The sequence below is a fragment of the Mustela nivalis genome (genome assembly GCF_964662115.1).
Source record: "Mustela nivalis genome assembly, chromosome: 15".
Classification (NCBI taxonomy): Eukaryota; Metazoa; Chordata; class Mammalia; order Carnivora; family Mustelidae; genus Mustela; species Mustela nivalis.
In genome coordinates, this window is record NC_139034.1 from 19,783,423 (window position 1) to 19,810,218 (window position 26,796).

The window sequence follows — 26,796 nt, forward strand, 5'->3', positions numbered from 1 at the left end:
GAAAACATGCAGACAAAATCATAATTACTATAAGGTTATAAAACTATATACATAGAATAATCCCAAACTGGTTAATATTCAATATATGCTTAACAAAAGAAAGGACTGGAAGAAAACACACAAAAAATGTTAACAAGGTTATTTCTGGGTTTGGGTGAATTTTAAATTTTAAAATTTTTTTCACATTTTTCTAAAAATTTAAATAATGATCATATAATATCTTTCAAATAAAAAATTTCTCCACCTCCTCCAAAAGAGATTTTCTCTGAAAGATTACAATTTTTTAATACAATATCCACCCAAAATGTATGCATGTAAAAAAAAGTGTCACATAGCATTTTATGTAAAATTAAAGATATTTCTTGATAAAAATGTCATTGTGGGGGCACCTGGGTGGCTCAGTGGGTTAAAGCCTCTGCCTTCAGCTCAGGTCATGATCCCAGAATCCTGGGATCGAGCCCCACATCGGGATCTTTGCTCATCGGGGAGCCTGCTTCCCCCTCTCTCTCTGCCTGCCTCTCTGCCTGTTTATGATCTCTCACTGCTAAATAAATAATAAATCAAAAATCTGAAAAAAAAAATGTCATTGTGGAGCCTTGAAAAGAAAAGCTTATCCAAAATAAAGAACGTATTAAGAATGCTTAAATGTTGTCTGTGTATAACTTTAAAAATAAATACTTATTTCTACTAGAATCGATTTATTAATATTTATATTTTGCCTGACAGAAGTGATGTGTTTCCAGTTATTCAGTCTTCTCACCAGTGGACATGATTCTCCAAAACAGGAATAGTAAAGCTAAAATTTCCCCCTTTTATTTTTTCTGTTTACTTCTAGGCATTACTATGATTTACTAGGGGAAAAAAAATCTTAAATCATCTTCTTAAGATCAAGTCACAACTGATTCAGAAATTGTTTGATTTACATTGGTCCCATAGTATCATCTCAGTGATGCTTGCAATGAAATAGGTGATCAATCCTGCATATGGCCAACCAGACACAGGGTTAAACACTTCAGTCCATGTTGCCCTGGAACTGCTGCCAATAGGCACCCATTAAGCTTAATGGAACCATAGGAAGATGAGCATAATGGTAGCATGCTTTGGAGTCCCCAGAAGATGCAGGGGTACAAACTAGCATCACAGACATAAATTAAACAAATAGAAGTGGGGCGAGAAGGTACAGACAGATGTGAGGGTCAGCCTGGGATTTGGTGCATGAGTTCTCTATGTCAATGGCTTAATCTGGTGGAAACTTCCATCCCAGTCTGGACTGGCAGCATCTCAGTTGAAGTGGGATAGTGTGTGACCCCTGGTATGTTATCTAAAGCAATAGAGATATGCTTTTTCTTCCTACGTGGCCAGGTGACCATACTTGATAACAGACCTCTTTCATAGTGGACTTGGACTCCAGAAAAGCAGATTGAGATCATTCTCCACCCCCCCACCCTGCCCTGATTTTTACTCTTTTTGTCCCATTCCCTGCTCTGATCAGACCCAACTTTTCTGGGTGAATATAAAGGGAAACAAACAACAGTATAAATACCTTGCTGAATAAGTTTGACAAATTTGAAGAGCACAGTCAATGTTGAGGAAATAGGGTTAATGTCCTTAAGTTTTAAGACAGTATGGAGATAAGTCACATACTATTCCCTTACTTCTTACATCTATATACTTATGTTTACATCTATATCTATCTATATCTTTCAAAACAAACATTTATTGAACATCTACTACACACCAGGCCCTATCTAAGGTACAAGGCATTTGATTTGGTAGAAGACACAGACATGTTAATAAAAAAGGGTATTTCCGGGGCGCCTGGGTGGCTCAGTGGGTTAAGCCCCTGCCTTCGGCTCAGGTCATGATCTCAGGGTCCTGGGATCGAGCCCTTCATCGGGCTCTCTGCTCAGCAGGAAGCCTGCTTCCCTCTCTCTCTCTCTGCCTGCCTCTCTGCCTACTTGTGATCTCTGTCTGTCAAATAAATAAATAAAATCTTTAAAAAAAAAAAGTTTTAAAAAAAAAGGGTATTTCCACAGTGTACATTGTATCAATACCAAGTTACAAGCTGAACACACCAAGACAGGAATAATTAGGTCTAACCAGGACGTGTGGGAATGGTCCTCAGTGTGATCTTTGGAATAAGCTCTTTAGGTTAAACAGAGTTTGCCCTGAAGGTGAGGGTAGAAGGGAACTAGAGACAGAGAAAAGGTATTCAAAGGTGCAGATGAATGGACCAATAATGATGTACTCAGGAACTCCAAGTAGTTGACATAGACAATAGGGTGCAATGTGGGTAGAAGAGGTAGCGAAGGACTGTGTTTGCCAATCTAAGCCTCTACACTTCTTCCTGTAAGTAAAGAATAGCTGTTGAAGTATTTAACAAGGATCCAATCTGCAGATCAAAGTGAGTATTCTAGAAGCAAAGGGGGGGGGGGGGGTAGATTGAATGGGATGTACACCGGGAGGCCAGTTAAGCAGGCAATTGTTAAAGCTCCTATGGGAGATGTCAGAGGCCTGACATGACTTTAGACTAAAAGAGGGTAGTTTCAAAAAGAAAAGAAGAAAAGCATTAGATGTTTAAATTTCAAAATCTGTTGTACTAAAGCTGAGGGCAACATGGGGATTAGAGAAACTGAGAAATGGACTAGGGAGGCCAGGATGCAGCCTTCATAAGGAGAAAAGAGAGGAGAGGGGGTGAGGGTGGGATCTATATGCACAGGCATGTGTTATATTGCATCTAATTGGAAATAATGCCCTTTACCTGGAACTAAAACCTATTACCATGGCTTGACTGGAAATAAATGTAGCAATACATTCTGATGTTGCAGAAAAAGACATAGGAAGAAAAGAGAAAAACTCATTTTGTATAGATTAATCTTCTATCACTGGGGCTTGGGTCCTGCTGTTTAGTAGCAGGACTAAATCTCTCTGTTCCCAGATCTCTTTTGCTGCAAAGGCTCACACTTGGTTGGTCTCAGAGGCAAGGAGGATTCAAATCACCTGTTCAGCCTTCCTATAATTCCTCCAGGGACCAGAATGAACATCAGATCCTTTTAGAAATTCACAGTCTACCCTGCCCTTGACCTCAGGAATTCCAAGTCATTGTGTTCTGATCGTCCTCCTCTTGGCTCCAGCCTTATATGCCCAAATGGAAAGAACTCCTGTGTTAACTCTTTCCATTTGGACCTGAAAGACCCAGCTAGGTCCTCAGCTACTTGCTGGTCCCCTCAGGATGGTATTTTAGGAAGATCATTCTGGATACTGAATGACAATGATTTTGTGAGAAACAAGAGCAACAAGCAGGTGGTGATTGCCTGGACTAGATGGTGGCTACACTGAGGAAGAGAAAAATACAGATTTGAGAGATATTTGCCAGAATTTCAGGGGCTGATTCAAAGGGGGTGACGAAGGAAAAAGAAGAGTCAAGGAAAGGTTTCAGGTTTTGATCTAAACAATTAGGTAGATGGTGGTTTCATTCATCAAACTAGAGTACATAGAATATAGGATGTTCAATTATAGACCTTGTGAAGTTGAGGTACTTATTTGGCCTCTAAGTGGAGACGTCTGGTAGTCTGGAAATCCACACTTGGAGGTCAGGAGAAAAATCTGAACAGGATAAATAATTCTGGTATCATCAGCATATAGATCACAAAGTTAGTATCTCCCTAGGAGAATGAATAGAGCACAAATAACCAGAACCCAGAGGAAGATCCAGATTTTAAAAAAATTAGAGAACAAAGGAGACTTTGGAAAAGAAAAAGAAAGTTTACTTGAAGGGACAAGACCAACCAGGAGAGTAAAATATATTTAAAAAAAAGTACAAGGAGCAGGGTGTGGCTAACACTTAAAACACTGCTGAAAAATGAAATAAGATCATTGCTGAAGTGTTCATTCATTTGAGAGACATGGAGGCTAGTGGTGACCTTGGAGAGAGCAGCTGCAGTGAAGCAGTAAGAATACAAATAGAGATAAAAATTGGAGAGAAGAAAAAATGGGAAGAAAGAGAGAGACAAAGTATAGAAACATGTTCACTAAGTTTGCCTGTCAAAGGTTGGGGAAAAAAAGCACAGTGGAGAGAGACATGTAATGAAGATAGGGTATAACTGAGAAGATGAGGCATCATCATAATAATTGGAGAGCAATCCTAAGGCAGTCATGCAAAACTAAACGTGAACAAATGTGGAACAGACCATAACAGTAGGGCGTGGAAGAAATCGGAGGAAGAGAGCAAATGTTATGAACCTGGATGATTGCAGAGCAAGTACCAACAAGACATGGAAATCAAGAGAGCTGGGTTCAAATTCTTGCTCTGGCACTTGCTAATGTCTCCTCATGCATAAAATGGTGGATAATCCTTACCTTTTTGAGATAATCTGCAAAAAAAGTATACTTACCACATAGTAAAAACTTGGCACACCTTAGTTTCTTTCTTTCCTTTTTTTTTTTTTTTCATTTGCAGGTTAAAGCAAAGGAGCAAGAAGACTTTAATGGTAGGATATATGTATGTAAAATATAGAAACCTCGCATAAAAAAGAATTTTTGTATTTTCATATTTAAAATACACTAAGGTGAAGTCCTACAGTAATGTCCATACCTTGTATTTCACACCACTTTAAAATGTGTCCTGTCATCTCATTTTAGTCACAAAACAAGTCTATGAGGGAAGTAGGACAAGTATTCTTATCCCTTGTTAAAGATGCAGAAACTGGGGCATGCTGAGGTTAGGGAACAACCCATCCTCGGTTGTTAGCAGTGGAGGCTGGGCTCAAACTGGTCCCCAGAGTTCAGTGCTTTGTTTAGGAGCCCATAATATGCAGATAAAAGCTAACTGCAGTCTCAGTAGCACATCTAGAACAATGTTAAGTCAGAAATTATTTAGTACTTACTCCTCAGTTTTTAGAAATGAGTATGTTAAAGTTTCACTCAGCTGCATTTCATATCATCACTACAACAATTAATTCTCTGGTATTGAATTCTCCTTGCCTCTGAGACTAACCAACTATTTTCCTTTAAACTAAGGAGACAGGGAAGCAGAGAAGTTTAGTACCCCAGCAGCAGAACCTGAGCCCCAGTGATGGTGTGAAGAAAACAACACACCTATCCAATGATGACACAGTAACCAGAGAGAGGAATTTTGGTTAAAATATCCAGAAGAGGAGCACCTGGGTGGCTCAGTGAGTTAAAGGCTTTGCCTTTGGCTCAGGTCATGATCCCATGGTCCTGAGATCAAGCCCCACATTGGGCTCCCTGCTCAGTAGGGAGCCTGCATCCACCCCAACCCTCTCTGCTTGCATCTCTGCCTATTTGTGGTCTCTGTCAGTTAAATAAATAAAATCTTTTTTTTTTTTTAAGATTTTATTTATTTATTTGACAGACAGAGATCACAAGTAGATAGAGAGGCAGGCAGAGAGAAAGAGGAGGAAGCAGGCTCCCCGCTGAGCAGAGAGCCCGATGCGGGGCTCGATCCCAGGACCCTAGTAGGATCATGACCTGAGCCGAAGGCAGAGGCTTTAACCCACTGAGCCATCCAGGCGCCCCATAAATAAAATCTTTTAAAAAAAATAAAGTAAAATATCCAGAAGAGAGGATTTCTAGTAAAATGGAACTGCAAATGAAGACAGAGGTCAACCCAAGCCATACTATTTCTACGACTGCTATTATTAGATATGCATCTACTAGATACATATAGATGTGTAGCTATGGATATATGGAGATAGATGATAGAGAGATAAGTAAATAGGCAACAGCAGAAGTAATAGCACTACCAGTAATAGCAGTACATGGGAGAAGTCAATTTCATCATTTCTTCTACTCCCCAAAAAAGACATAACACAAATTTATGATTTTCAAACTTTAAAAAATGAGACCCAAATGAGTAACCTGGAAGATCAAGTGGAAGGAATTGCTGGAAAATTTCTATTCAAAGGGCTACTACAAATTATGAAAAAAAGAAAAATTAGATGAGGTAGGCAGACTTAAGGTACATAACACAAAAATGATAGAAATTCCAGGAAAAAAGTTGCAGATTGAGGATAGATTCTAATTAAGCACAGAAAACTAATGTCCCTGAGTTGATGGAAGAGAATAGATTTGAAGGGCTTGCTGAGTTCCTCATCTACACATAACAGAGGAAACCAGAAAATAATAGATTACTTCACCTAATCTAGAGAGAAAAGTACAGCAACCCAAGAATCCTAAAGACCTCCAAGATACCACTTACAAGCCAGGTTAAAGGAAAGGTATTTGCCAAAAAGTCAGAATTCAGATAGTTCCCACTGAAAATAGTACTCCATACATACCAATAACCAAACAGCAAATTAATAAGAAGAAAGAAGAAAGAAAAAAAGGAAAGATGAAGACAGAAGGGAACAGCAGTGATTTTAACTTTGCAATATACATACTTAAATTTAAATAGATAATAACTGTGTATAAAATACATGCTAAATAAGGATCATCAGGGAAAAAAAAAAGTTATGCTACATGTGAAAATCCTATAGTTTGGAAAGTAAAAAATTATTTCAACAAAACCAAGGAAGTAGGGTGGTAAAGAAGAAAGAAGTAAGGTAAAAGTTTTCTGGATATCACATTTATATGGGGGAGACTAGTATGAGAAAAGTAAAAACATTCTATAACTGCCTGTTAGATTGGGGCAAGTATCAGGGTAATTGGGGAAAACGGTTTCTTATTATCATGCAATAATATATAAACAGGCATTTATGAGTGTTGGGAGGATAACTACTAGTTGAATGTAATACTGCAGAAGAACTTCTAAATTAATGCAAGGGGCAGGAGCAAAAGGCAAATAATAGTATCAAGTCACAAAAAATTAAGAAAAAACACTAAAGAAATCTTAGAATAAAACTAATAGGTACCACAGTGAAATTAAAGAATAAAACATGATAATGATGATATAAAACTCTGAAGAAAAATATAAAACATGATTTGAAATGCAAAAATTCTAATTAAAATATTAACATATAGGGGACGCCTGGGTGGCTCAGTTGGTTAAGCAGCTGCCTTCGGCTCAGGTCATGATCCCGGCGTCCCACATCGGGCTCCTTGCTCCGCAGGGAGCCTGCTTCTCCCTCTGACTCTGCCTTCCACTCTGTCTGCCTGTGCTCGCTCGCGCTCTCTCTCATAAATAAATAAAAATAAATTAAAAAAATAAAAAAATATTAACATATAGACTTCTGCATTGTATCAAAAGAAAGTAATTCCCTCTGATCAAGTAGTATTTACTCTGGGATTTCAAGAATTTTTCAAAATCAAAAAGTTTTAGTAAAATAGCAAGAAAAAGAAACAACTTGAATATGGTAAAACAACTTAACAAAGCTTATCGTAAAATATTTCAAAATTATGAAACAATAAAGACTTTCTCATTAAACTCAGATATGGATGCTTGATAACACCATTACCATTCAACATTGTTTTAAGACCCTAGAAAATGCAATAAGACAAGAAAATGAAATACGCTGTATAAATTGGAAAAGATTAAAAACTTAGTTTATATTTACTGATGACATTACTGTATACCTAAGGAATCCAAGAGACCCCAATGAAACATCACTAGAATTTAGTAAGACATATAGTAAGATGGCTGAATGCATAATAAATGAAAGAAAGGTTGAACCCATAATAAATGTACTAGATAATAAATGTTACTAACATATACTAGTTTTTTCCTCCATTTTCACTAGCTACTGAAAATATTCCACTCACAGTGCTAATGAAAACGATTAAAACAAGAACATAAGACCTGCATGAACAAAATAATAAAATCTTATTGAATGATTTTATATCCATAGATAGGAACACAGTATGATTAAAATGTCAAATCTCTTCAAATAAATATATACAGGAAATTCTGAAGGGATAAAGAGTTTGGGTAATATAATATTAAAGTCAGTATAGATGAATTAATGTCCAAGAATAATGGGGAAAAGTTATTTATAAGAAAAATGAAGATGAGGGTTTGCCTAACTGGGTATAAAAATATATACTAAAGCCACTATAATTAAACAATACAGTACTGACACAGCAATGAACAAAGTAGATCAGTGGAACAGAAGAAAAAAAACCCTGAAATACATACCAATATATAAGGAATTTAATCTATTGTAAAGACAGAACTTCCATTCTATGAAAAAAGTATAACTTAAACAATTAATAATGTAACACTGACAATCCATCTGAAAGAAATAAACTAAGACCTCTATCCCCTACAATGCTGACATGGAATCTAAAATGGATAAAAGACTTACATGTAAAAATAATATAATAATTATTTTATAAAAAGAAATTTAAGGGTTGGGAAGATGTTTTAAACCAAATAGCCCAAAGCTCTAAAAGTCAAGAAAGATATAGCTAAATAATGATGTTTAATTTTATTTGTCAACTTGACTGAGCCAAGAGATGCCCAGATAGCTGGTAAACCATTATTTCTGCATGTGCCTGTGAGAATGGTTCTCGAAGTGATTAGCATTTGAATTCATTACACTAAAGATCTGCCCTCACCAATACTCGAGGGTGTGATCCAGTTCTTGAGGGCCAAAATAAAACAAAAAGTGAGAGGCAGGGCAATTCCCTCTCTGTTCTTAAACTGGCATGTCACCTTCTACTACTCTTAGATTTTTGGACCTCCTGGCCTTCAGGCTCAAACTCTATTATACCACTGGCTTTCCTGCAGACAGCAGATCATGGGACTTCTCAGTCTCCATAACATGTGAGCCAATTCCTGATGAATCTCCTCTTATATCTATCTATCTATCTATCTATATATATATCTATCATCTATCCTATTGGTTCTATGTCTCTGGGGAACTCTGCACATTTATAACAGATTAATATCTTCATTAAACAAAGATCTCATAGAAAATCATAAAAACATAATGGAATATGACAACTCTCAGAAAGGCAAATAAAATCATTAGTACACATATGAAAGGAGGTTTAACCTCCAAAGAAGTCAGGAATAAATAACTAAAGTAACAATCACTTAATTAACAGTAATTTAAAATGATGATGATATCTGTTGCTGTATCTGTTGCTGTTAAAGATCCCATATAGGGGCACCTGGATGGCTCAGTGGGTAAGGCCTCTGCCTTTGGCTCAGGTCCTGGGATCAAGCTCTGCATCGGGCTCTCAGCTCGGCGGGGAGCCTGCTTCCTCCTCTCTTTCCGCCTGCCTCTCTGCCTACTTGTGATCTCTGTCTGTCAAATAAATAAGCATAATCTTTAAAAAAAAAAATCCCATATAAAATTACCTACAAACAAATTGGTAAAAATACAAACTGTTATAGCATTTTGGGAAAACAACTGGTATGTCTATTAAAATTTAAAATACACATGTTTTGGCCCAGTAGCAATAGTCCTAGAAAATAAACATTTCCAGTATATATAAGAATATGATACTTATGCAACATTGTTTTAGTGGCAAAGATGGAAACAAAGAAAGACTGATCCATTCAGGAATAACTGAAAAAACTGTGGTGCATCTACAATATGTAACACTGTGAAAACCATTAAAAGAATGAATTAGATCTTCACTAACTGATTTGGAGGGATTTCCAATACGTATAGTTAAATGAGGAAGGCATAGTGAAACTGTATATGATAGAATATCATTTTCTTAAAATGAAAATGACTCTCCTAAAACCCTGGTTACTATATACTGTGTGTGTGTGTGTGTGTGTGTGTGTGTGTTTCTTACAGTTCCTCTACCCTCTGCACATGACATTCCCTACTCAGAATGCTCTTCCCTCTGATTGTCTCCTTCCCATCCCCACTATCAGGCCACTTTCTCAGGCCACTAGGCTTCCCTAGTCCCCAAGCTGAGTTTAGGTCCCCTTCTTATTTGGCTCCTTACATCTTCTCCCTCTATCACAGATCTCTTGACATGTTATAGTGCATGTATGGCCAAGGAATATCCATCTTGTTTACCCTCAGCTTCTGGCATAGCTTCTAACACATACTAGGGGCTCAAAGTTCAATCAATATCAATTGAATGAACAAACAATTCCCTTGTAAGATTCTCAAGGATATAGCCAACATCATTTACTTCATATATATCTTCCTCCACTACTGAGATTGGAGTCAGGTTCTACTGCAAGGACTACTTATTGAGTATATGGATACATGATAGGAAGTATCATAGTTACGATATGAAAAAGAACTAGATAGAGCAGACTTAGAGAATATTCAAGATGATAGGTCGTCTATGGTGTTTAAGAGAATAGGAGAACTTTTAAGAACTAGAATATGTCATACTTAAGTCTGATTTGAGACACTTTTCCTCTGTAAACCACTTGAGGGTTGAGGGATGAATATACTTATAATTAGAGCTACTGCTGAAGAGATTGGTTTCCACAATCCTATATAGCCTGTGACAACCCATCCCCCTGACCTCCAATCTATAAATAAGGCATGGACACCAGATCTAAAAATGTCTAATTTTATTTTCTTTCCTAAATTTGAAATTGGGAAACTGAGAGACTCTAGGGCCAAAGAATATACAAAATCAGGGCCAAATCATTGCTGTAGCAGGACAAAGCCAATGACAAGCCATAACTTGAGAGAACAGAAGGGCCCATGCATAGAGCACAAAGAAGCAGATAAATGAAGCAAGTATGCAGAGATGACAGATTATCTAGTACCATAAGATATGAAGAGGGCAGCCTCATTTATCTATGTATCCATTCAAATATTTCCTGAGGATTCAAGAGCAAATAGGACAATGAAAGTCATTGTTTTCATAGGGCTTGAAGTCCTATAAAAAGGACCAATTGAAACTGATTATGGATGGGGGCACCTGGGTGGCTCAGTGGATTGGGCCTCTGCCTTCAGCTCAGGTCATGGTCTCAGGGTCCTGGGATCGAGCCCCACATCGGCTCTATGCTCGGCGAGGAGCCTGCTTCCCTCTCTCACTCTCTGCCTGCCTCTCTGCCTACTTATGATCTCTGTCTGTCAAATAAAAAATTTTTTAAAAAAGAAAGAAACTGATTATGATGAAGTTTCATCAATGTTACAATAGGGAAAGTTCAGAATGCTATGGGGACATAAAACTGGGGAACCCAACCTGATCGAGCCCTTGGACTTTCCAGATCCAATCCTTTTGTGGTCCAGTTGTATCTTATTTCTTGTCCTTTGGCATCTATGAGATTCCTCTTTATCTCTTCAAGAATAAGCTCTATTTTCACTTGAACCAGCACACTAGATACCTGATACATTTTGTCTGCCCCATAATCTTTTTAACGCTGTCATTTTAGGAACTGTCCTTTCTTGTCCAGGTGACTCAGAATCATTTTTGTGGGGACTGATAGAAGAGAATGGAAAGAGAGCCTCTGTCCTTCCAGGATCTCAAGCACAAAAGACCTTTAAAGGCTGGAGCTGCTGGGACCACCCTTGCCACACTTGGAGAGGGCTTGCCTGAGCATGAAGACACCACAGAGGACGGCAGAGAAGAGAGATTCAGAAAGAGACAAAGATGCCTGATGACATCTTTTTAAGTATCTCGAAGGCTTTCTAGTTACACGAGCCAATATTCATTTTGTTTCTGAAGTTAAATGAGTTGCTTTCAGTCACAACTAAGAGCATCCTTATTAATACAGCTATTTCTGAATAAATTTCTGTTCTGTGCATAAATTATCTCTGACCCAAATGGCTTAGTGTGTTTGGGGACAGGGAGGACAAAACTGACTTGTCCTTGTCCTATCTTTCCCTACTCTTTCCTACAACAAATGGGTTGTAGTAACTCATTTGCATAATACTTATTGTGACAGTTCCTCACATGGTTTCCTGTGGCCTTCCTACAATTTCTGTAAAGTGAGTATTATTACCGCCATTTTGTAGTGGTTTTCCAAGGTTGATTAGCTATGAAGTGACTGATTTAGTACCTGGAAAGGCATTCTTGCACCATTCCACATCTCGGATTCCTACTCCCTCTAGATTCTGTCCCCTCCCATGCCAGTGTCACTATAATCAGCCTCGAACTCCAGCCCTACTCCCTTGAGGTATCAACTGGAAAATGTCCACAGGAAAATTATGAATCTATTTAATTATCTTTTTCAAAGAATTAGAATCATAGCATAAATTTTATTACTCAGCTACAGTTTAATTTTAATATGCAAATTTTTTGATAAGTTAATATTATAATCAGATTTTTTAAGAACCTTAAATCATGCCAAGTTTTTTTTTAATGTAGTGAATAAATGCATATTTTTTGAAACTCGGCAAAAATATCTGAAAACAGTTACGGCAAGAACACACATAGGTATTCTTCAGATGACAGACAGAAATATTATTTTATCCAGATTCCTTCTCTTAAGAATACAGAAGTCCTGAGCAAAAAAATAAAACAAAGAAAACTGTAACTATTTATTTTGAAATGAAAAATTTCCTGTTCTACTGAGAGATTGGTCCTTAAAGCTGTAGGATTTAGGGAACAGAATAATTTTTTGCTCCATTACTCTAAAATATGCCAAAGAAATAATAAATTTGGATTGGAACATTTAAAAAATTATTTATTTTAAAATTTCACTGATGATTAAATTTATGTTAAAATTCACTGCACTTTATTTTCTTGACAACCTAATAAAATGAAACTCTCTCTTTCAGATTCCATTACATTTTAGTCCCCTAGAATTCCATTTGGATAGTCTTTTGTTTTCTTGTGTCCACCTTTGAAGAATGATACCATCAGTTTTGCAAATGCAAGCCCTCCACTAAGTCACCTGCTAAATAAGCCAGACATCATCACCACTTAATTCATTTTTACTTTGATGAGCTATTAATTAAAGCTTTATTTCAAAGTATAAATATTACTATTTGTTGCCCATAAGATATCCTGGTATCATTTGTTAAATCTTCGTATTTGTGCTCATGAACCACAATTTCTTCATTAAAATTTCAGTGTATGAAGCAAAAGAAACAAATCTAGAAATTTTTTTTAAAAGATTTTTATTTATTTATTTGATAGAGAGAGCGCACAAGTAGGCAGAGAGGCAGGCAGAGAGAGAGGAGGAAGCAGGCTCCCCACTGAGCAGGGAGCCCCATGTGGGGCTTGATCCCAGGACCCTGAGATCATGACCTGAGCCGAAGGCAGAGGCTTAACCCACTGAGCCACCCAGGCGCCCCAATCTAGAAATTTTTACTAAATCCATTCTGAACACCCTCCCCTTTTTTTTGGTTAATTTAAGCTAAATCTATCTAAGAATTTTTCTGAATTTATTTCCATCTCACTTACCCAAAGCTTAAACGTGAATAACATACAGAGACAGTAGACTCAATTCTGTGTGCAAAGTACTGTCAATGCAACAGGATTTTGAAGATTCCTCATCTTTCAAAATTTAAATCACTTAATACTGTTGAGAGCCAGCACTTTTGTACCTCTTTGCATTACCACTGTCAAATGCTAACATCTGGTCATGGATTAACAAAGCAGATTTCTTGTTAGCGTGAATAACTAAAGGAATGGAACAGTGAATCAATGTGTTTTGGTAGGAAAGTGGAGAGGCAGGAAGAAAGTTCAAAATGACCCTGCAGAGCTTTTGAGCAGCCAGAGAGCATCAGGAAAGCTCTGAGCCACTAGCCTCAGAGTAGGAAGGGGCTACAAGGTGAGGCAGGTAGAAGGACCTTAAAAGAAACCCACAAAAAATTTCACCAACCTCACATTTTAGACAGCATTAATTCTATTTACTGACATTTTGAAAATGTATAGGAGGATCCAGAACACATTGAGAACTATGTGGGGGGAGGTGGATTATTCTCTTAATTAAGCTCATGGAGATAGCTGGCTGACTTCAGCAATGAAAGGTAATTTATTCTTTTCTCCATTCTCTCCTATGCACACTCTGTTACACCTTCCTGAACAAGCTGAAAATTCAATAAATAAATACATTCATTAATGATTTAGTGTAACCCAAAAGGAGAGGAAAGCTGCCGGAGCCACTCCACAGGTCTCCCACTTTGCCAGTACCGATTACAGTGGTGCAGGACTGACAGCACGAACCTGCCTGTGGGGGCCCGGGGCTGCTGTGGCCACCGCTGCTCTTTGCAGCTGCTGCGGCTGGAGCCATCCTAGAGGAGCTGCCTCTTTGGCCTTAAAATTGGCACACCCATGGTGCCTGAGAAAAGAAAAATTTAAATGTATTCACGTTAAGTTCTTCCTTCTTCCCCGTCATTATGCACTAAGAGATGTTCTAGTAAAATTCAAGACATCAGCTTAGAATATGTTAATGCTCATAAATTAAATTGCTCACAGAAGGTGATCAATTTTTAATGTTTACACTCAAGATGTTCTTTTTAATTAACACTTAGCTACATTTGTACTCTCTGTTCACCTCAAAAAATGTCTGAACTTGCAGAGAACTGCAATAAGTTGTAAGACATCAAACTGCAGTCATTTTCAAAGTAGCACCCTTCAACTAAAGAGAAAGGGCTGAGCTTCAGAGACTGACATCATAAAGAGACCTAACTTACTCTTAGGAAATAGTGGGAAGCTACTCCAAGTGGGTAGATATTTTTGGAAAGTCACCCATATTTGTCACATGAAGGTGGAAATTGCCCATCCATAAAAGCCAATGATACATTCTGAGACATATACATGAAAATTAAAACTGATTTCCAAATCAAATGAGCAAAAACTCATTATATAGGAATCCACTGACTTATACATAACATTAATTGATCACTTGTTAGCCATATAGAACTATAAAAAACATTGTTTACTAGCTGTGTTACTTTTAGAAATTCATCTACTCATCACTAAAAATGGGAATAATACCCACATGATGGTTTCCCATGATGATTAAATAACTTATGAGGAGTGCTTATCAGCGCTTTGGGTATATTACAAACTAAATAAATATTTCTTTCTTGTGTATCTTACTGTACTTATTTGCATTGTGCTTCCTGGTACTTTCTCTCTAACGGTGAGAGTAAGAGTATGTCAGAAAATACGTACTTATCTCACTGTGGAGAATATTGATTCTGATACAGTCTAGGATCCTGCTCCAAGATATGGACAAATGAGGGAAGCAGAACCAGGGCTTTGAAGTATTCTGAAAAGGAAAAGTATAATGTGTCATTTTTAAAGAAAAGCGAGTCTCAGTAAAAAACAGAAATTCATGGGCCATGAGGGTCAGAATAGCTTTATGGTGGTGCTTCTGCCAATTCAATTCTATAGAAAGTAAGAGCAGAAGAACATAAAGAGGGAATAAAAGAATAATTTTCAAAAATATGATAGAGTCTTCTCATCCTTATATTCTCTCTGTCTGAATTGCAAGTTTTTAAGGATCTGTAAGAGTATCTCTCCTGGAGGGATCTCCATGTTTGTCCTAGTTTTCTGCGAGAAGAAATTTCAGGCTTCGAGATGATAGTAACAAAGAAGAGTTGGCACCAAAAAGGGTGGGTGGGGCCAAAATAGAATTTGCAGACTGAGGAAATTGTGATTTGGGTAAAATGGATGGAAATTTTCATCTCTGCATATGCTCAAACTAGCTGTTGGGTTGGTAACATATTAAATTATAAATGTATAATTTTTGTACTGGTGCACTAACCTGCCTAGGAAGTTTTCAGGATCTATATTTGGAAAAAACATCTGAAAGTGTGAGTTTTTCCATCTATAAATAACTTCTATGTGTAATTCCAATAATTCACACAAGTCTTACTTTCAGATGCCTTTGGAAAATTTTGGCTAATGACTTATTTACATTATTATTATTTAAACCCATAAAAAATCAGTTGTCCACTAGACAGGTCAATGAAATCATACACCCTTATAATACTTAAAACCAAAGCTATAAGAGAGCTTCCTGATCCCCTGTTTCTGGGATAGCCATTATAATGTGCCACATGTTGAACCAGAAAAAATCATTTTATCTAATCACAATTCATCTACTTGTATTTTACCCAATTTCCCAAATACTTTCTAAGTATTGCAATGTGAAAAAAAAATTCTGACAGCAGGACAGACTATAGCCATGTGAAGTTTTATCTTCTGAAGTAGGGTAGTTTGAGACTGGTAGGAAAGTAAACCCCCCCTCCAAAAAAATTTAGTCTTCAGTGACTTTTTTGTTAGTCTAACAATGCACAAATCCACAAATCTGGATTTGTGGAGGAAATGATGGTATTTTATAAATAAGAATCTTAGACCAGCAAGAATTCTTTTAGTTTAGGATTTTCACCCAATTGGAATTAACACCTAACATTCCTTGAAATTTTTATTTTTCATTGTGTTGAGCTATTTCAGATTTCCTTTCTATCACATCCAAGTCACACTGGGTAGTTACACCATCTAACCTGTAGAAGAACAAGAGTTGAAGTGTAAAATAAGAACCCTGATCAATGTTTTGTAACTTGCTGCACAATAGATCTAGCTGAGTAACTTTCAGAAACATGCAATACCCATGTCCTGTGCAGGTCAGGTCCTAGTATTAGTAATTTTACTAACTCTACCCAGATGACTTTAATGTGCAGACAGAATTCAAAGCAACTGCTTCTGCTACAACTTTTTTTTTTTTTTTTTTTTTTTTTTTTTAAGTTAAGAGCCTTTCAAGGGCATTGTTCACTGTTGTTGTTGTTCACTGTTCCCTGAATATGAAGAGTGGTCAATAAGTTAGATTCTCAACTGTTTCAACCCATTGGGGGTTGGCAGACTTCTTCCGTAATAGGCCAAATATCTCAGGGTTTGCAGGTCATAAGGTCTCTACCACAATTACTTAATTCTGCTGGGCTCCATTACAACTACTGGATCCTGTCATTGTATGCATAACCAGCCAGAGACCAGATGAAACATACAGGCCTGGCTATGTTCCAATAAAACTTTATTTACAGAAACAGGTGGCGGATGGGTTTGGCTGCCAGCTACTAGTCATAATTTGCTAAATCTTTCAGTATATCACCCTGCAATTCAACTCTTGCAGCCTTTTGCAATTTTATTGTTGTAGTCTTATTTTATAGTTTCAAAACATTATTTAATGCAAAAATATTGCCATGGACTAAATAACTAAGTAACTATTATATATGATTATTAAAGAAACTGCGTAAATAAGAATGACCCAAATAATAACCTATGCACTTTTGATGAGATTACCATCTGTAATGATGTCAGTTATTAGGGGATTTAATTACACTTTATCTAGGCAGGCTAATATAACTTTATAAAGTATGCCTACTAGGTACAAAGTGAATAAATAGAAATTCCCTAGTGCTAAAACTACTAGAGTAGAAGAACTGTTTAATTGTTTTTGTAGAAAGTACCATGGTCAACAGGAGGAAATACTTGGTATATACAGGGCCCTCTTCCTTTCTAGGAAAGACATTGCCAATCAGTTATAGCTAAGACTAGATGCGGCTTTGCAATATTTCCTGATATTGCTCAAGGCAGTCACTACAAATCAGAGTTAGCAGACAAGATGAAATCTATGTGAGGTTCTTAGCCCACTAGGAGATGTTTTTTTCCAGCTCAGACAACAAGCAGGAAATTATTCTTCTCTCCAGGGGTATAAACACCCTTCCCATCACCGCAGCGAAGAGTTAGCTGATCTCACAGAGGGAACATTAAGCCATGTGTGCATGTTAGAGATTCAGGGAACTGCAACAAGCCATGTCTTATCCAAAGCATGTGGTCGGCATTCCACATAGCATATTGGGATGAGAGCCAAGATTCCCAAAGAAATCAATCAATAAAATTCTGTAATTAAAGACTAATTTAAGTGCATGCCAAAGGAAATAGAAAAAAACCTTTCTACCATTTATAGAAAACAAAGCCTGAAGCAGAGAGTTTGGGCAGCTGCTATGGGACTAGGGAAATGAGGGGCACACAAAAAGTGATCCGGATTGGACCACAACTTTGTCCTTAGCCACACTCTGATGACTGGTGATTAGCACTATCACCCGGGCCACCTTGGTTCTCCTCCATGTGGTTTCTCATCCCCCAGGATACTAGACCAGTTTCCTTACATGGTGGTCTTTGTAGATATTCCAAGACCGCAAAACCTAAACCCACAAGCCCTTTGAGGCTGAAACAGAACTTACACCCCTCTTTACCTACATTCCACTGATCAAAGTAAGATTCAAGGGGTAGGAAAGAAGACTCTATTTCTTGATGGACAGCTCTGCAAGATATTGGGGACATCTTTTCAATCTGCCACTCCTGATGGAGTTGTAGCTTTATTTAATACATTCTTCTGTTCTTTCACAAAATCCTGAATTAAGCTCTTCATATTATTATGAATAGCAGGACCAGATGGTCTCTCTGACACCCACAGTGGCCACAATGGATAAGAAGTTGGTTTAATATAATTCTCACACTGAAGCTTATTTCTAAGGGTGCATCTCACACATTTGCCCTCCTTTTATATTTGATTTTGTACAACCCTAATATTAAAAAGAAGAAAGGATCAAATCCCTCATGGGGTCCCTTGCTAGGTAGAGAGCCTGCTTCTCCTTCTGCCTGATGCTCTCCCTGCTTGTGCGCTCTCTTGCTCTCTCTCTTTCTCACAAATAAATGAATAAAATCTTTAAAAAATAAAAATAAGAAAGGATTTTAGATCTCTTTTAATTCCAGAATAAGCCCGGCTAGCTCAATTGGTAGAGCATGAGACTCTAATTCCAGAATAAGCAGGGTTTCAATTCAGGGGGGGAAAAAAAAGTAACTTTTACTTCATTAAAATAAGAGATTAAGACCCATGGGGAGAGAACTATATTTTTCTACAACAATGCTATGTTTGATTTTGGGGTTTTTTGGGGGTAACGTTTACTATCTGGTTATAATTACTAATCTGGTTATAATTAAGAAGAAAGTTAGACAAGCAACATGACCCAATTCCCTGATTTCCTATATGAGAAACAGAAATAGGGAAGTCAAGGCTCAAGGTTACAGAGCCAGCTAATGGCAGAACTGATGGCAAAAGACAAAACTTCACAGTTCCAAAACAGTGTTTTTCTCATTGCTCCATTGTCACAGTTACCTAGATTTAGGAAAAGTATACTAATTTTTATAGGCCTTGCTGCTCTGTTAAGATCAGGAGTCAGCACATTTTTTTTCCATAAAGGCCAGATAATAATTATTTTAGGCTCTTCAGGTCAGACAACATTTTGTCACAACTACTCTATTCTGTCGTTGCACAAAAGCAGACACCATTAATACATTAAAAAATAAACATGCCTGTATTCCAATAAAACTTTATTTTTAAAAAAGCTGTTAGTAGGCCAGGTTTGGCCCAAGGGTCATGGTTTGTCAACCCCTCTGCCTGGTTTAAAGTTTAGACTATTAAGAGCATGCCCCATTCTTCACCCCTTCCTACATTCATACCCTTGCCATGACGTCATTGTGGGAGGTTGTATAATCCCTGCATCATGAGTTACACTGTGGCCTATCCACCCCCTCCAAAAAAATTCATATGTTGAAGTCTTAACCCCCAATATGTCAGAATGTGACTTTATTTGGAGAAGGGTCTTTACAGAGGTAATCTAGTTCAAATGACTGGGTAAGCCCTAGTCTAATGTGATTGGCATCCTTATAAAAAATGGAAATTTGAAGACAGACATGTGTACAGGGAGAGTATGAATATAGCCATCTACTAGCCAAGGACAGAAGCCTGGAAAAATCTTCCCTTCACAGCCTTCAGAAGAAATCAACCCAGGTAACACCTTGATTTTGGACTTTGGGCCCCCCAGAACTGGGGACAATAAATTTCCATGCACCACCTAGTCCATGGTACTTCATCAGAAACTAATACTGCCTGTAACTCGCTCTGCCCAGTGATGCATGGCTGGAAGCAGTTGTGCGCAGGTCCCCAGCCTAGGCGTTAAAACACTTCACACTTTTCCACTTGCCCTCTTACAGCTCTTGACTGACATGAGAACAATTTCCTGCTGGTTTAAGGAGCATGAAAGACATTGGAAGCAGAGCCACTCCAGCCAAGCCCAGCCTCCAGCTGACCCGCAGATATAAGCAACAATATGTTGTTTTTGTTAAGCCACTAATAGTGAATTGATTTGAACATTAAATCTAACATTAGATCCATTCCCCAAATAGGGCTGTTAATATCCAGTATAAGACTATGACTTTTTTTTTCCTGCATCTTCTTTGCTTTATTCCACTGAAAATTTTAAGTCAATGACTAAAAAACATTGCTCACTGCCTTTACTCCCACCCTCATTCCTTTTTCCTCCAGTGAAAATAGCAATGAATGAGCACTTGAATGGATTAAGAATCTACTTGCCTGATTTCTTTTAACACAGGGGAGGCGAATCGCCCTGCAATCCCACTCCTTATGACAGTTGTAAAATTTGCACTGCTATCAGCAGTCTTAACTTCATCCACCAGGCTGTTCCTCTTTTTTCCCCCAGTTTCATTGATATATAACTGACAAATAAAAACTTGTATACATTTAAGGTGTACAACAAGCTGATTTGATAAAGTGTGGTTTTGTTTTGTTTTTTAATATTTTATTTATTAATTTGAGAGAGGGCATGAGTGGGGGGAGCAGCAGAGGGAGAGGGAGAAGCAGATTCTCAGCTGAGCAGGGAATCCAATATGCGTCTCCATCCCAGGACTCCGGGATCATGACCTGAACTGAGGCTTAAGGAAGAGGCTTAACAGACTGAGCCACCCAGATGCCCAATAAAGGCTGTTTCTTAAGAGATGTATCCTTAAAGAGGTATTTTGTTGTTGCTGACTGAATAATGCAATCCATTTAAAACACATGGTATTACAAAATATTCTTTGAACAGAGATACAGCAAATTCTTAACCTCTTTAGTACTCTCAGTCTTCAGAAACTGACCTGATCGCCTAAATGTGCACCTGGGTGGCTCGGTCAGTTAAGCTTCTGCCTTCAACTCAGATCATAATCCTGGGGTTCTGGGATCAAGCCCTGGTCAGACTCCCTGCTCACCCAGGGAGTCTGCTTCTCCCTCTCAGTCTGCCCCTCCTCCAGCTTTTGTGCGCGAGCACTGTCTCTCTCTCTCTTTCTTTCAAATAATAGTAAAAGAAAGGAAGGAAGGAAGGAAGGGAGGAAAGGAAGGAGAGATGGAGGGAGAGAGAGGGAGGGGAGGAGGGAGAAAGAAAGAAATAAAGAAAGAGCGAGCGAGCGAGCGGGCCTAACATTTTTGATCTTGGTTTTTGCTCAACAGGACGAACTGAGACTGATGGGTGTAATTAGTTTTCTAGGGTAGCATGGTACCACAAATTAGGTTACCTAAGACAACAAAAATGTATTGTCACACAGTCCAGAAGGTTAGAAGTGCAAAGTCAAGTTGCCAGGGGGGCCATGCTCCTTCTGAAACTCATAGAGGAGAATCTGTCCTTGCCTCTTCTGGCTTCCGTTGGCTTGCAGCTGCTTCAATCTCTGTCTCTATTTTCCTTCACAGAGCTGCCTTCACCATGTGATTTCTCTCCCCTTCCTGTAAGGACACCAGTCATATTGGATGAAGGGTCCACTACATACTGCCTTCTGCAGTATGACCTCATCTAACCTTTTACCCAGAAGTATCAGTCAGAAAATTGTTTAAAACAGAACTGCTCTGGGGGAACCTGGGTGGCTCAGTCAGTTTCGTGTCTGCCTTCCGCCTGGGCCATGATCTCAGAGTCCTGGAATTGAGCCCTGTGTCTGGCTTCCTGCTCAGTGGAGAGCCTGCTTCTTCTCTACTTGCTGTTCCCCCTGCTTGTGCTCTCTCTATCTCAAATGAATAAATAAAATTAAAAAAAAAACAACTGCTCTGACTGAAGAAATGGTAGGCAGGTTTTGCAAGCCTTTCTACAAATCACTGAATGTGAGGGTGGTCTTGGGGACCCCTGAAGACATAACTCCTTGTGCAAATATACCTCATTGGAAAATGTCAGATTGTGATCAGTCACTTCTCCACAGAGTATACATGTGATCAATCTATAGTACTATGCTCTATATTACATTTGCTTGTGTGTAATACGTATGTGAAAAGTTCTCAAGCCCACATATAAGTGGACAAGTCATAAAAACTGGTAAGACCTTAAGCCAGGACCCCCATTTTTGATGAAAGGATATCAATGTTACCATTGGCTCAACCAGTCTTTACAGGGCATGGACCTGCCTTTAACCAGTCACAAAGAAAACTTGTTCTCCAAGCTCTGGCAAAACCAGAGTTCACAATGCCAGCTGAAGCCTTTGTAATTTTAAGACTCTCAGAAAATCTCATAACCTCTGAACCTTGGTTTCCTTTTTGCAAGCAGAAAAACAATAAATATCACACTGAATTATTATAAAGCTAAATGAAGATAATATACATGTGATTGAATAAAAATACCAAAGTATGGCTCTTTGCCACTAGACTTGCTGAAGAGGATCCTGTCTTTCTATCTCATCTTCTTTCCTTTCCTTGTCTTCCAAGGACAATTCTGCCTATGCCTGGTTCATTATTTGGAATCTGATGGTGCAGAATAAGAAAAGAGAGAAAGCACAGAAAGAAAAGCATAAACTAAGGCTGGGGAACACATTTTTCAGGAAGACTTTGAGAAAGGTAAGTCTGACAACCCCTGCAGAAGAAGAGAAAGTACATTGGTGACAGAGGGGGGAATTTTTTAAAAATTATTTTTATTAACATAAAATGTATAGGGCAGGGATTTTAAGAAGTGCTGAATCCTCTTCATAATATATGCAGATCACCAGTATAGATCTGAGCAACCTCAAACAGTTTGCTGCCCAATTTCTGTCAAACCCCTACTTGAGAGAAATGATACAGAAGAGTGCCTGAAGAATAGACTTTCTATTTTCCTATAGATTAGGCCAAATCAGAACAGAAAACTTCATAAGCTGGTATTTGTCTCGCTCCCCAGAAATTCTTTCACTGAGTTTCACTTGAGCTGTATGTCCTTAACTTATATCAAGGGAATAATAGACTAAAAATGTATTGTACTCAGGGATACTTTTTCAGTGTGATGTTAATACTCCAGAAATTTCCCTCAGAACCTAATACCAGAAAGATCTGTTTCTCTAAAGAGCTAATATGTCTCTCCCTTCTGCACACTGATAAGCACATAATTACAGCTATCATTAAGATCAGAGTCAAATTTCTAGTCCAACTTTTGTAATGACCTAACCTTTAAGTTTTATCTATTTGCATTTGGACTGCCTTCTTCACCCCTGCATGATGACCAAATCAGGCCATTAGGAGCAGAGGGGGATAAAACTACCAGATCAGGAAATTTTGAGGTTGTTGGGAGAAGACAAGGAAGTTAACAGACTTCCTTTATGCATGTGCAGGAGACAACATCAGTGGAAGTAGCCTTAAGACAGGCAAAAGTAAATCAACATGAATTTAGGAACTCCAGTAAGCCAACAAGAATAGGGGAGTTTGATGAAGCTTTAAGAGTCAAGGCTAAATGAAAGAAGCTTCTTATGAAACTTGACCCAGCTTAAAAGATCTGAGCAATAAAAACAAACATAGTGTTATGGTTTTAGGATCTATGCAAAGAATTCAATTCATAATCAGGTGGCTGCAAAGTGTACAGTTTTGATTTTTAAATACCAGGGGATTGAACCTTGGAGTCCCACCAGAAAAGACTAAGTGTGCTTAAGGATTTAGAGAGGTTTAACCAGCTGGGGGTGAAAAAGTTTGCAACCGAAAAATCTAGGCAGTTATGTTAAGTACTGTGCCATGCAGAGTACCCATATTTTATCTCTGTGATTATAAAATCAACCCTAGACCTTAATTTTTTAAAAAGAATATTCTCAAACCATTATTGACTCCAGGAAGCAGTACAATGAGACTTCTTTTTGAGGGTCTTTTTATTGGTTTCATGAATAAAGGCAAGAATGTTTGTGTCAGCTCAGGTTTATTTATTAATCAAATAAACTAAAGACACACCGAATCACACCTAAGAAGAACCTTAGAAATGATCTAGTCCTGCTCCCTCATTTTTTTGGCTTAACTAAAATTCACAAAAGCCAGAATCATATAGTTCAGCTAACAGCAAAATGCTGAAGCCTTTGGATTCCAGCATAAGCTACCTGTTCTGCCCAAAACATTACCAATGCAACTTCTACAGATGAATTTGAAGCTGCTTTGGTGCAGAAACCAAGACTCACAGCTCAACTATTCCTCATACAGAACAACAGTTCACATTTGCCTTTTGTTTTTTTTTTCAGATAAATTATTTCCATTTTAACTCTTTTAGCTTTCAAATTCCAGTATAATTTGCATACTCCATAAAATTCCCAAGTGACTTCCTTGAGTGTATGTGTTGACAGTACAGACAATTTCATCTTATGACTTGTTATGGCATGTCTTTATGAATCTCCTCTGTCTTTTATAACTCAAGATTGCCTTTTATAACTCAAGATTGCCTTTTAAATCTCCTTGGACCAATATTTCTCTATTTTCACTAAGGTTTGGTTAGCTCTTTAAAATTCAAAAATGTAATCTGTAACTATAAATATTTTCCTCAGCAGGATAATCATACTTTGCAGTTCCTTGGTAACTTACTTTATCCTTTCAGCTTCTTCCATCCCTGGATATTTGCAGAAAGTCTTATTTGTCTTTATTTTCATTTCATAACTATGTCTTCTACCTATGGAACATCTTCAATTCAAGGAAAGATGCAAAAGAGAATCAAAGTTGTCTTAAAGTATAGCAGATACATTTTTAGGATCATTACGAATCCTTGTTTTGCATAGAAATTTTGTGTACTATTTTATCTTTTTAATAATGCAAAATCATCATTAACATATTTTTTATTTTTCCTATGGTTATATGGTCTATTGTTTTCTCTCTTTTTTTTTTTATATTTATTTATTTGAGAGAGAGCACAGCTCACATGAGCGAGAAGAGGGCAGGGACAGAGAGAGGGTGAGAGAGAATCCCAAGTGGACTCCATGCTGAGCTCGCTGCCCACCGCAGGGCTCCATCTCCCAAACCTGAGATCTTGACCTGAGCTGAAACCAAGAGTTGGACGCTTAACTAACTGAGCCACCCAGGTGCCCCTTCCCTTATTTTTTAAAAATGGTATTTTTGCTGTGTTCTGTATAACTGAAACAGAAATAAATTCACAAAGAACGATTAATATTGTTTTGTAATGAAGATTTAGTCAAAACAAGTAACTGATTTTCTCAGTCAAACTCTAAAATAATGGAAGACCTTTTGTAAATTAAATTCACCAAGTCTTAGATGAACTCCTGTCTGCAAACTTTGAGCAGATACAGTCAGAGTAATGAGTAGGAATTCCTCAGAACGGCTCTTATCTTTTCCATTCATTAGGCTCGCTCTATGAAATTGACTACAATATATGAAGCTATTAGATTCAATTTTGTTGTTTCAACCCCTGTTCTACAAATTAGTCACCATTCAGAATTCACTTAAACTAAAATGTGGATTACTCCTTTAACACCAAAAAGTTTCTATATCTTCTACCATCTATAAAATCCCTTCACAAGCCTTAGAAAAGATGAATTTCATCATTAGGGTAAATTACAAGGGCATGATTTTAACCTGTCTTCAGAGTTCTTCCTGGAGCATTTCAGGGACACTTGCCTCAGGGGAACACTTTCTGACATCCAGCCAGTGTAGCCACAGCCCAAACACTCCTAGAGTTATTTTAGTGCTCTGTGATATTTGCATTCCCATCCTTTTTCCTCTTCCTATAGTATCACTTTCATGATTATAACTCATGCATAAAGGAATAGGGTGCCAGGGGAAAATATTACTAGAGTAGGACCAAAAAGGTTGTGAAAACGTTGTTGCTTACTTATTTCTCTAATCAGAAAACATCTCTTTCTCCATGTATGTATATACATACACACATATGAATATATATACCCATATATGAATTAAAAACTTGTATGTAATTAAATTACATTTGCATGTTGCTGTATTCTTCTGAATATCAATACACACATATATAAGCTTTTAAAATAATGAACTTTAATTTATTGCTAACTTCATTATACCTTAAAACTTTTAATGTGCATATGAATAGTTAACAAACTGTTCACCTGGGCCACATGGGTGGCTCAGTCGGTTAAGCATCTGCCTTCAGCTCAGGTCATGAACCCAGGGTCCTGCGATGGAGCCCCACATCAGGCTCTCTGTTCAGCAGGGAGCCTGTTTCTCCTTCTCCCTCTTCCACTCCCCTGCTTATACTCTCTGGCTCTATATCTCTGTCAAATAAATAAATAAATAAATAAAATTAAAAAAAAAAAAAAGCTATTCACTTTTTCCTCACATACAGAATATATGCAATTTTACAAATACAGTATCATATCTTTTATCAGGCCTGGCAGCACTGTCTAGCACTGTGCGCTCAAACACCAGTCACTATTACAATGATTTATTCCTACCCAGACTGGGAGAGATGTTGATTAGCATGATAGCATCAGTGGCTTACATTTTTCGAATGTTTGTTATATGCCAGGATGAATTTTACAGATGAGTAGGTTGAAACTGAGATAAAGAAGATCACCCATCCAGGGTCACCACAGTAGAAAGCAATCTGCCACTGAAACCCTTGAAGGGTGTTCTTCTAATGCTTAGTTTTTCTTGAGTGAAAACCAGATATTCTTTGCCTTTTATTTATTTATTTTTTCTGGCCCACACCATTCACAAATACAACCCATTTCCTTTACAATGTCCTCTCACTGCACATCATGAATATTTTGAAAAATCTTCTATCTTAAACTTTCCCCCTCCTCCCACCTTGGGTTTCTGTGTCTTCCACATGCAAAAAAAGGAGCATACCATTACTCTTTGAGAAGTTAAGATTCTAAAATCTCTTTCCCCTCTTGACAATTTCTCACATGGATTCTAAATATTCATCATCTCAC

At 37.7% G+C, this 26,796-nt stretch overlaps 1 long non-coding RNA gene across 2 annotated transcripts in view; it reads right to left on the minus strand.

Annotated features, from left to right (window-relative positions):
* Positions 1-26,796, minus strand: part of LOC309848597 — a 244,896-nt gene that overhangs the window by 200,884 nt on the left and 17,216 nt on the right. Inside the window, exon 2 of one of the 2 annotated variants that reach the window (XR_014303158.1) lies at positions 14,959-15,055. The exons of the other annotated variant lie outside the window; for it this stretch is intronic. This is a non-coding gene — a long non-coding RNA (uncharacterized lncRNA). The remainder of the gene's footprint in view (positions 1-14,958; positions 15,056-26,796) is intronic. 2 annotated transcript variants of the gene reach the window in all.